Below are 9,986 nucleotides of genomic sequence, written 5' to 3'. Positions count from 1 at the left end.
TTTTTTCTCTCTCCTCTCCCTCTCTCATTTCGTTTTCTCTCTTCCTCTCCCTCTCTCATTTCCTCTCCCTCCCTCGCCCTCACCCTCTCTTTCTCTTTCCCTATTAGGTTTAATGATTTTTCTCTCTTTTTCTCTCTCCTCTCTCTCTCTCATTTATTTTCTCTCTCCTCTTCCTCTCTCATTTACCTTTCTCTCCCTCTCTCATTTCCTGTCCCTTCCTCACCCCGACCCTCTCTTTTTCTCTTTCTCTATTAGATTTAATAATTTTTTCTCTTTTTCTCTCTCCTCTCCCTCTCTCCTTTTTCTCTCTCTCCTCCTTGTCTCATTTCCCTTTCTTTCTTTCTCTCCCCCTCTCATTTCCTCTCCCTCCCTCAACATGACTCTCTCTTTCTCTATTTTTCCATTAGATTTAATGATCTTTCTCTCTTTTTCTCTCTCCTCCCTCTCATTTCTTTTTCTCTCTCCTCTCCCTCTCTCATTTCCTTTTCTCTCTTCCTGTCCCTCTCTCATTTCCTCTCCCTCCCTTGCCCTCACCCTCACCCACACCCTCTCTTTCTCTATTTGCCTATTATGTTTAACGTCTTATCTCTTTTTCTCTCTCCTCTCATTCTCTCTTTTTCTCTCTCTCCTCTCCCTCTCTCATTTCCTTTTGCTCTCTTCCTCTCCTTCTCTTATTTCTTCTTCCTCCCTCTCCCTCTCTCATTTTCTCTCTCTCTTCCTTCCTCTCCCTCTCTCATTTCCTCTCCCCCTCCCTCTCCCTCTCTTTAATTTTCCTCTCTTTCTCCCTCTCCCTCTCTCATTATATACAAATTATACAAAAAATAAATAAAAAAGAGAGAGAATACACTCTCCCTTTCTCTCGTTCTCTCATTTCATCCCCCTTTCTCTTCCATTTCCTCCCTTTCCCTCTCCCTCTCGCTCCCTCTCCCTCTCCCTCTCTTTCTCTCTCATTTCCTCTCTCTCTTCCTCCCTCTCCCTCTCTTTAATTTCCCTCTCTTTCTCCTTCTCCCTCTCCCTCATTTCTTCTCCCTCTCTCATTATATACAAAATATACAAAAAATAAATAAAAAAGAGAGAGAATACACTCTCCCTCCCTCTCGTTCTCTCATCTCATCCCCTCCCTCTTCCATTTCCTCCCTCTTCCTCTCCCTCCCTCCCCCTCCCTCTTCCTCTCCCTCTCTTTCTCTCTCATTTCCTCTCCCTCTCTCAATATATATACACAAATTATATAAGCAAAAGTAAAAGAGAGAGAGAGAATGCACTCTCCCTCCCTCTCCCTCTCTCATTTCCTCCCCATCCCTCTCCCTCTCCCTCTCCCTCTCCCTCTCTTTCTCTTTCTCTCCCTCTCTCATTTCCTCCCCCCTCCCTCTCTTTCTCTTTCTCTTTCTCTTTCTCTTTCTCTTTCTCTTTCTCTCCCCCTCTCTTTCTCTTTCTCTCCCTCCCTCTCCCTCTCTTTCTCTCTCATTTCCTCTCCTAAACAAGCAAAAGAAGAAGAGAATTAAACCCTAAACAAGCAAAAGAAGTTGAGAATGGACTCACCGATGAGATATGGCAAGGGTTTGGCGGCTCCTCTTCGCAATGAAGGCTCCTCCTCTCCTTCCTGAGCGGTGGCGGCGGCGATGGCAAGCCTTCTTCCTCTCCCTCTCTCATCCTATGCAAGACGGTCGCTCTCTCTCTCGCTTTCCCTCTTGAAACGTTTGACGAAAATGCACGAAATGAACCGCGCTTGGGTTTCGACCTGTTTTTTTCCCTATGGAGCATCGTTATTTGCGTCACATTTGCAACACAAATAGCGACGCCACTATTCCTGCGTCACTACCCACCGTCGCTATACATTACAATCCTTGTAGTGAAAACTTATCAAAAATATGCTTGGTTATATATGGATTTGCATAATCATGCCTTGTTAGATTGGGATAAGAGGACAATCAATATGGTGCACCAAAAGATTGCGAAACCCTTAGAAATTGGAGAATACTCTATGTACTATTCTTCAAAAGTTGACAACGATAGTGATACAACTAATTGCTTAACCACCTCTAATAGTGGCCTTTCCCATCTATTAGCAATTTCTTTGGAAGACGAAAATTCTAGAGATGAATGGAAGATTAGTAGTTTAGATGTTGAAGGCTCAGTAAGGGAGAGCGTAAGGCCAATTATTAGTGGAATACAAAAGCAAGATCATTGCAAGAAGTTTTTCTTTGAGTTTAATTCTAAAGACATAACACATGGGAAAGAGCCAGAGGAAGAAGAAAAGGGGATGAGTGATGAAATAGATATTGAAGATTTATCATTAGTTGCAGTGGCTAGTGAAGTAGTAATAGAGGATACCATAACTAGTTCTCTTGAAAGGGGACAAATTTTGTTTGGATTTGATCAATTACCTAAATCTCTTGTTAAGAAACTTTACTTCATTATTGGAAAGAGAAAATGTAAGAACACCATGATAGAAGTGTCAAGAATCGCGTGATGGGGGGATTTACTTGAGCTGTTGTGCCAAACACACACTGTATATACAAGAGGAAGCTCACTCAAGAACACAAGAAGAGAGATGGAGGCCAAAATGTTTTCTTGCTAGTTTTTCTTCTTCTTCCACACATTGTACAATGTGCACAAAGTATAGATAAGATACAACATAAAGTAAAGTGGCCTACTAAGTCAAACAGTGCATAATCGACTACACTAATCGACTGGCGCTATGTCTTTGCCAGCTATAGCTAAGTGTAACAAACTAAATATAATAAGTGATAAGTTAGTGGCCATGTGAATATCATAATGACCACCAATGTGCTAATTATAGACGTGTGGACCCATCTAGCTAGGTTGTCCATCATCAATGTACACACGTGTCAAGCTTGCCATCTCAACACTCCCTATCAAGCTCAACTCTATCTCTGCAACTCCAAGTAAACTTCGGAACTTTCGAAGCTTCTCTGCACCCAATGCCTTTGTGAAAATGTCAGCTATCTGATCATGTGTGCTGACATATACCAAGTCAATCTCTCCTGCAAGTACCTTCTCTCTCACAAAGTGGTAGTGCACCTCAATGTGTTTTGTCCTAGCATGGAACAATGGATTCCTAGCTAGCTATATGTTGCTCATGTTGTCACAATGAATGACAACTGGACCATCTCTTTGCACATCCAAATCACCTAATAACTTTTGCAGCCATACCACCTCATATGTAGCCATAGCAACACCTCTATACTCAGACTCTGTACTCGATAAAGCAATTGTAGGTTGCTTTTGTTGCTCCATGTTACTGCTACACTACCAAGGGAAAACATGAATCCACTTGTAGATCTTCTGTCTGACATGCTACTAGCCGAATCTACATCTATGTATCCAAAGATCTGTACGTCCTTACTTGCCTCATAAAAAATTCCATAATGTAAAGTGGACTTCACATACCTCAATATACGTCTAATTGCATCCAAATGAGGATTTCTAGGCATTTGCATAAACTGACTAACAAGGCCAACGGCATAGCTCAAGTCTGGCCTTGTCATAGTCATGTAAATCAAACTCCCTATTATCCTCCTAAACATAGTAGGGTCTTCTATCTCATCCCCAACATCAGCACTCAATTTCACATTTTGCTCCAATGGTACTGAAAGAGGCTTACATGCTGTCATACCATACTTGGATAATATATCCAAGCCATAGTGCCTTTGGGATATCCATATCCCATCATCACATCTGATCACCTCAATACCAAGAAAGTATCTCAGCTCACCCAAATCTTTCATCTCAAACTTCTTCTTCAAGAAGTCTTTAACTTTAGCAATCCCATTGTCACTGTCACATGTAATAGTCAAGTCATCCACATAGATGACTTTGATGACCAAACATGCATCTCCCTTTCTCACATAAAGTGAGTTATGAGCATTAGAAATACAAAATCCAATATTGACAAGATACTCTCCAATCTTGTTAGACCATACTCTAGGTGCTTGCTTCAGCCCATAGAGCGCCTTCTTTAACCTGCACACATATATCGGATGCTCTAAATTCTCATAACCTGTTGGCTGCTCCATATACACTTCTTATTGCAATTCACCATGCAAGAAGGAATTATTAACATCCATTTGCTGCAAACTCCAACCATTGGCTGTTGCCAAGGCAATCACACACCTAACAGTTACCATCCTAGTAATTGGACTGAATGTCTCTTCATAATCTATGCCATATGTTTGAGCATAGCCTTTTGCAACTAGCCTAGCCTTATATCTGCTAACTGAATTGTCTGTATTATACTTGACTTTGTAAACCCACTTACAGCCAATAGCTTTCTTACCCTTAGGTAAGGGTACCAAATCCCAAGTCTTATTGGCTTCTAATGCAGCCATCTCCTCATCCATTGTTGCATCCAAATGAGCATAAACAACAACATCCTCAAAACAAGTGGGCTCAGCATCCTCAACTAGTTTCACTATATAACCAAACGGTGAGCTGCATAACCTTCAAAACCAAATCTATTAATAGGATATCTGACCCTACTAGATCTGCTTACCACCGGATCACTCAATGGAGCCTTTTGCATTACTATCAGCTCTCTATACACCTGGTGTCCCGACTGAAGAAATGCCAAGATCATCATCCAGACTCTTCAAACCACTAGAATCTCCATCAAATCCCAAATGATTGGTAGATGCATCTTTACCATCCAACACTTTCTTCTTTCCTTTGTCCTTTCCTGCAACACTTATAGATCCACCTGAAGATGTGGGGCTACTCCTTAGTCTCCTAGACCAAAGGCTCACTATAGGTATAGTACTAGATGATGTTTCTGGTCCATTAAGACTCTGTGATTCTTTTTTATCTTTGTGCATATAGCTCTCCTGATCATTATCATCATCCAAAGCATCACCAACAAGTGTATACAAACTTCACATCTCATCAAAGATAACATCTCTCCTCACTCTAAACTCACCTGTGATAGGGTTATAACAGCGATACCCTTTCTGCTTTAAAGAGTATCCAATAAAAACACATTTTTCTGTCTTTGGATCAAGCTTCCACGGTAGCTCATCTGGCACATGAACCTATGCAACACAGCCAAATACCTTCAAGTGTGATGCATCAGGCTTCTTGCCAATAAAGCATTCTTCAGGAGTCATCCCATGAACTGTAGTTGTGGGAGTTCTGTTCATAATGTAAATAGCAGTATGGACAGTCTCAGACCAAAAATGTTTGGGCATTTTCTTTTCAGCCATTAATGCTCGTGCAACTTCTACAATATGCCTGCTTTTTCTTTCTGCGATACCATTTTGCTGTGGGGTATACTTGCAAGTAAATTGTCTCTTTATCCCATGAGTCCTCAAGAAGTCCTTGAACTCATTAGAGAGGTACTCTCCCCCTCCATCTGATCTCAAGCACTTTACTTTTAAGCCTCTTTCTGTTTCATTAACTGCCTTTAAAGATTTGAAGTGCTCAAACACATCACTTTTTTCCTTCATGAAGTATATCCATAACTTCCTTGAACAGTCATCAATAAATGTGACAAAGTATTTGCTGCCACCAAGAGATACATTCTGTGTAGGCCCCCAAACATTTGTATGCACTACATCAAGTATTTTTCTACTCACTTCTCTATCATGCAAGAAGGGTTGTCTTGCTTGCTTACCTAACTCGCATGCTTCACAGACTTTATGCAATTCTACAACTCTAAAAGAAGGCAACCCTGTAACCAATCCTCTGGACTACATTAATTTCAGCCTTTGCACATTTGCATGTCTAATACATTTATGCCATATTTCAATATCTGCAACTACTCCTTTTCCTTTAGCATAATAGGAGCATCCATTGTAGGAATTCCAACATCTAAAGTGAACATTTGGCCAACTCTATTTTCTTTTGCGACCAAATTGCACTTATCATTAAAGTCTTCTACAAAACAACCTTTTGCATTGAATCGGACTTGCAACCCCTACTCTACCATTTGGCCAACAGACACTATATTGTTTGTAATTGAAGGCACATATAAATGAATACTTTCAACTCCTTTGGGGAGATGTCACCAAAGGTCTTGTCGGGCTATTCTTTGCCATGAACCTGGTGCATTACATTAACCAAATGCCATCACATGGTACGCAAAGGTATCGAAGATAGTAATAAATGTCATTTTAAGCTTGTCTTGCTCAGCACGCCATTTGGTTATATCTCACAAAGAAATCGATGAACGAATATATTTCCCTACCCGCTAAATGATCCAAAATTTGGTCAATAAAAAGTAATGGGTAGTAGTCTTTAAGTGTATGATTGTTTAGCTCTCTAAAGTCTACACAAAGCCGGATTTGATTATTCTTCTTCTTTCTAATCACAACTGGTGAACACCACTCAGTATGCTGAATAGGGAAGATCAAAACCGCTTTTCGTGACTTTTGAAGCTCCTCAAACAACCCATCCCTTAATACAAAAGGCATACGCCTTACTTTCTGACGTACGAGATGGATATCTTTCTTTATAGGAATAGTATACATAGCCAGACTGGGGGGAATGCCCCTAAGTTCATCATAGCTCCAAGCAAAGATATCACGGAGCTCCTAAATTAGGGGCACATAGTCCTCTCTCTCTTTCGAACTGAGCATGGAACCTTATTTAATTGTCTACGAATCATTAGGTATACCAAGGTCCAACTCAATAACATCCGCATCTCTTATTCGATCTTGAGGCTCTCTTGGCTCATTCAATGTTATCTGATAAATGTCCTCTATAGTAGGCCCTTCTTTAGATCCATCGCTCAATGACATCTCACTACTAGATTGATCATCTACTGTTTCTAGTTTAGTAGAGGATAAAGGAGCTCTCTCTTTGAGGAGACTCAAGGTAAGCATCCACTATTACACGATTGGCACCTCTACCTAGAATCACTCGACCAACAGGTATATCGACATGATAGTCCGTTGTAAAATCCATGGCCTACCTATGAAAACTCAATAGCTAGGAGGTCCTGCAAACCTTATCACCCTAAAATCCAGATATTATTCCACTCTTGCAATGGTAACGTGGAATTTAGTGATGCAATCTTCTGGTTGTCTTAGACTGTCATCTGCCATCCTAAGAAGTGTGGAGCCATCTTTTTCAATTTCTAGAACTAGCCTTTCCATCAAGTCTGAACTCATGATATTGACAGAGGATCCAGTGTCCATGATAGTGTGGTCCACTAATATTACATCCACATATACTGGAACCCTAGGACAATGCTTTTCAGCATGCTTGAATCAATGTTCTCCCACTCATGCTATGCCCAAAGGTTCTACAATATACCCAATACACAAGATTTTCTTGAATTCCTTGCGTACTCCTAGAGAAATTTTAATCAATTACAAGAGATTCACGTTTGGTTTAACTTTGAAAAGAGAACTTGCTAGATTAAAGTCGTGGTAGTTAGCCAAAGTTCTCTTCTCGTGCCAAACCATTCTCTCCTTTGGTCTTTGGACCAGCTTTGGTGTCTCTTTTTTAACTTTTGTTTTCTTTCTTGGAAATCTTTTATCCTTCTCAGGATCAACTTTACTATCAACAGGCCTTAGAGGTCCACCTTCCATATCAGGATTCAAAACTTGCTTTCCCCTAGTATCTTGCTTAGGGTTTCCCTCGACACGTTTTTACAGTTCCTTTATCACCCTCTTTAATCTTTTAACCTCTTGTTAGGGCTCGTAGATTAGAAATTTCATCATCATTAACACGTACGACGTCAATAAGAGTGAATCCACTGGCATGAGGCAACTGCTCTACAATAGCCTTTTCTCATTACAGTATTTATCTTGGTCCTTCATCTTGCTAGAGATTATTCCCTTGTGTGCGATGGTTAACTAGACCCGGTAGTTTACTCCCTTATTGAAGAGAACTAATCTAACTCCAACAGGTAGGAGCAAAGTGACCAGACTTTCCACAAATATCGCATTTGACATTTGAAAAATTCCTAGGGAAATGTTGGCCACCACACCACTTACAGATGAATCTTGACGGGGCACCCTCTTCATGACATCGACTCCCTATCAAATTCTGTTGCTTCTCAAGAAAATTTCATCCACAGCTATTTGTCTATATTGTTAAAAAATCATATCGGTGTAGTGATTCATCATGTCCTTAACTTCTCCAAGGACATTACAAGGACTCAACTCATAGCCTCGATCATCTGTCTATCATCCCATCGGCCTAACCACTTGATTAGAAATTGGCCACTGACCTACTGGGACAATATAAGGGTCCATTATTTGGCCTCCACCATTTAGTGGGGTTGTTTGAGTAGCCATAGGCATAGTCATAGTCCTAGGAGGAGCTGGTAACATAGGAAAATTTGGCATGATGCTCCCTCTGCCATTCGCATTTGACATGGGGTCTCCTTGACTCCCATTGGTCAGTGCTAAATTATTACCATTCCAATTTACCCTTGTTGTGTAAGCCACTTGCAAGCGTGACTCTACTCTTTCTGCTTGGGTAATAGTAGTGTCAATGTGAGCCAAAGCAACACTACTCAGTTGCATCTGGATATTGAAATCTAATCCATGTAGGAAATATTGCAACTATGCAATCGGTGGAATGGGGATATAAGTATTAAGTTTGCAAAGAGCTTTCTTTAGCTTCTTAGCATAGGCCGAGACCATATCATTTGGCTCTTGGCATGTTACATTCAAGACATGCAACCAATACTGTACAGAAGGCTTTGATGAATTGGTCAATGCTAGTTCTGGTGCCGGCCGCTAGACCATGATACCATACTACTACCCTTATTGCTGCCCTTCCTTTTAACGTCATATTGAAATAAATCATTAGGTGTCCCTCTTGGATTCGGTAGTTGCACATGAGCGTTTGAAAATCCTTAATATGGAGTTCTCCATCTTCTTTTGCTAACCCACGCAAGATAGGCCAAGGTGCTCCTAATTCCCATAAATCCAGTGTCCTTGCTACAATTGCAATGGGTTGTGCCATGGCTATAACCGGATTGACAACATGAGTTTGTTAGGTAAAACTACACCCCCACTTGAAGTGGGTTGATTGATTGGAAGTGGGAAAGTACCAAGACTTTCACTTGCACTCAAAGGGCTACTTATGTTACTTAGGTTATTAGAACTACTACCGCTTATGCGTAACAAACTATTCCTTTGAGGGGAATAACGCCTTACAATCTCCAACCGTCATCTAGACCTCTCAGCACATTCCACTTTTTATATTTTGTCTTGACAGTTCTTGTCAGAGGACATAAACCAACTTTTTGGTCCCTATAAACCCTAGATTTGGAACTAACACTTACTGATGACTCCTAGAAAATGGACCAGAGATGGGATCTAAAATGGGTCGGCACTGGCTATCGCATTAACCGAACCTCATGCACACAATAGAAAACCCCACCACACGGCCTTGCGAGCCAGGAGCATATAAGCCTCACTCTACACTAATCAAGTTTGCATTTGTATTGAATCATAGTCCAACTTTTACCATCTCTTCTCCTTAGAGGGAGACCCCATAAGATATAGACATAATGCCTTGTAACACAAATATAAGGAAGCTCCTCTCGGTGGATTGCCCCAGCTCCACTGCGACTCTCCTACACCTTAGGGATTGGACCCAATATGCGTCCCTTCAACTTAAAGTACACATGATACAAACTCCATTATTTCATTTTGAACTTATTCCAAGAGATACCATGTGTTCCCAATCGACTAGCCTATGGATTAGGTTGTCTCTCACACTCTCAAGCGTAGGTCATCATAACAGAAAACAAGTGCTATGCATCCAGTTCGTCATATTCTGATACCATGGTTGATATGCATATGCAAAATTGGATGATCCTAATGTGCTCAAACATAATTTGCAATTAGAAACGTGTCGTGCACAACCACGCTTTCCAATGCTCATTCACTAACTCTTTACAGTGATGCAAGGATAGCACCGCGACAATGCTCATGCTACTATCCTCTTAATTAAAATTTAACGAACCCTATATCATGCTATGCATCAAACACCCCACCCCTACGTTTAGG

The sequence above is a fragment of the Lygodium microphyllum genome, chromosome 5, assembly GCF_053477565.2.
Source record: "Lygodium microphyllum isolate KBCC chromosome 5, Lygodium_microphyllum_v1.1.10, whole genome shotgun sequence".
NCBI lineage: Eukaryota > Viridiplantae > Streptophyta > Polypodiopsida > Schizaeales > Lygodiaceae > Lygodium > Lygodium microphyllum.
Note: the sequence above shows the minus strand (reverse complement) of the source record.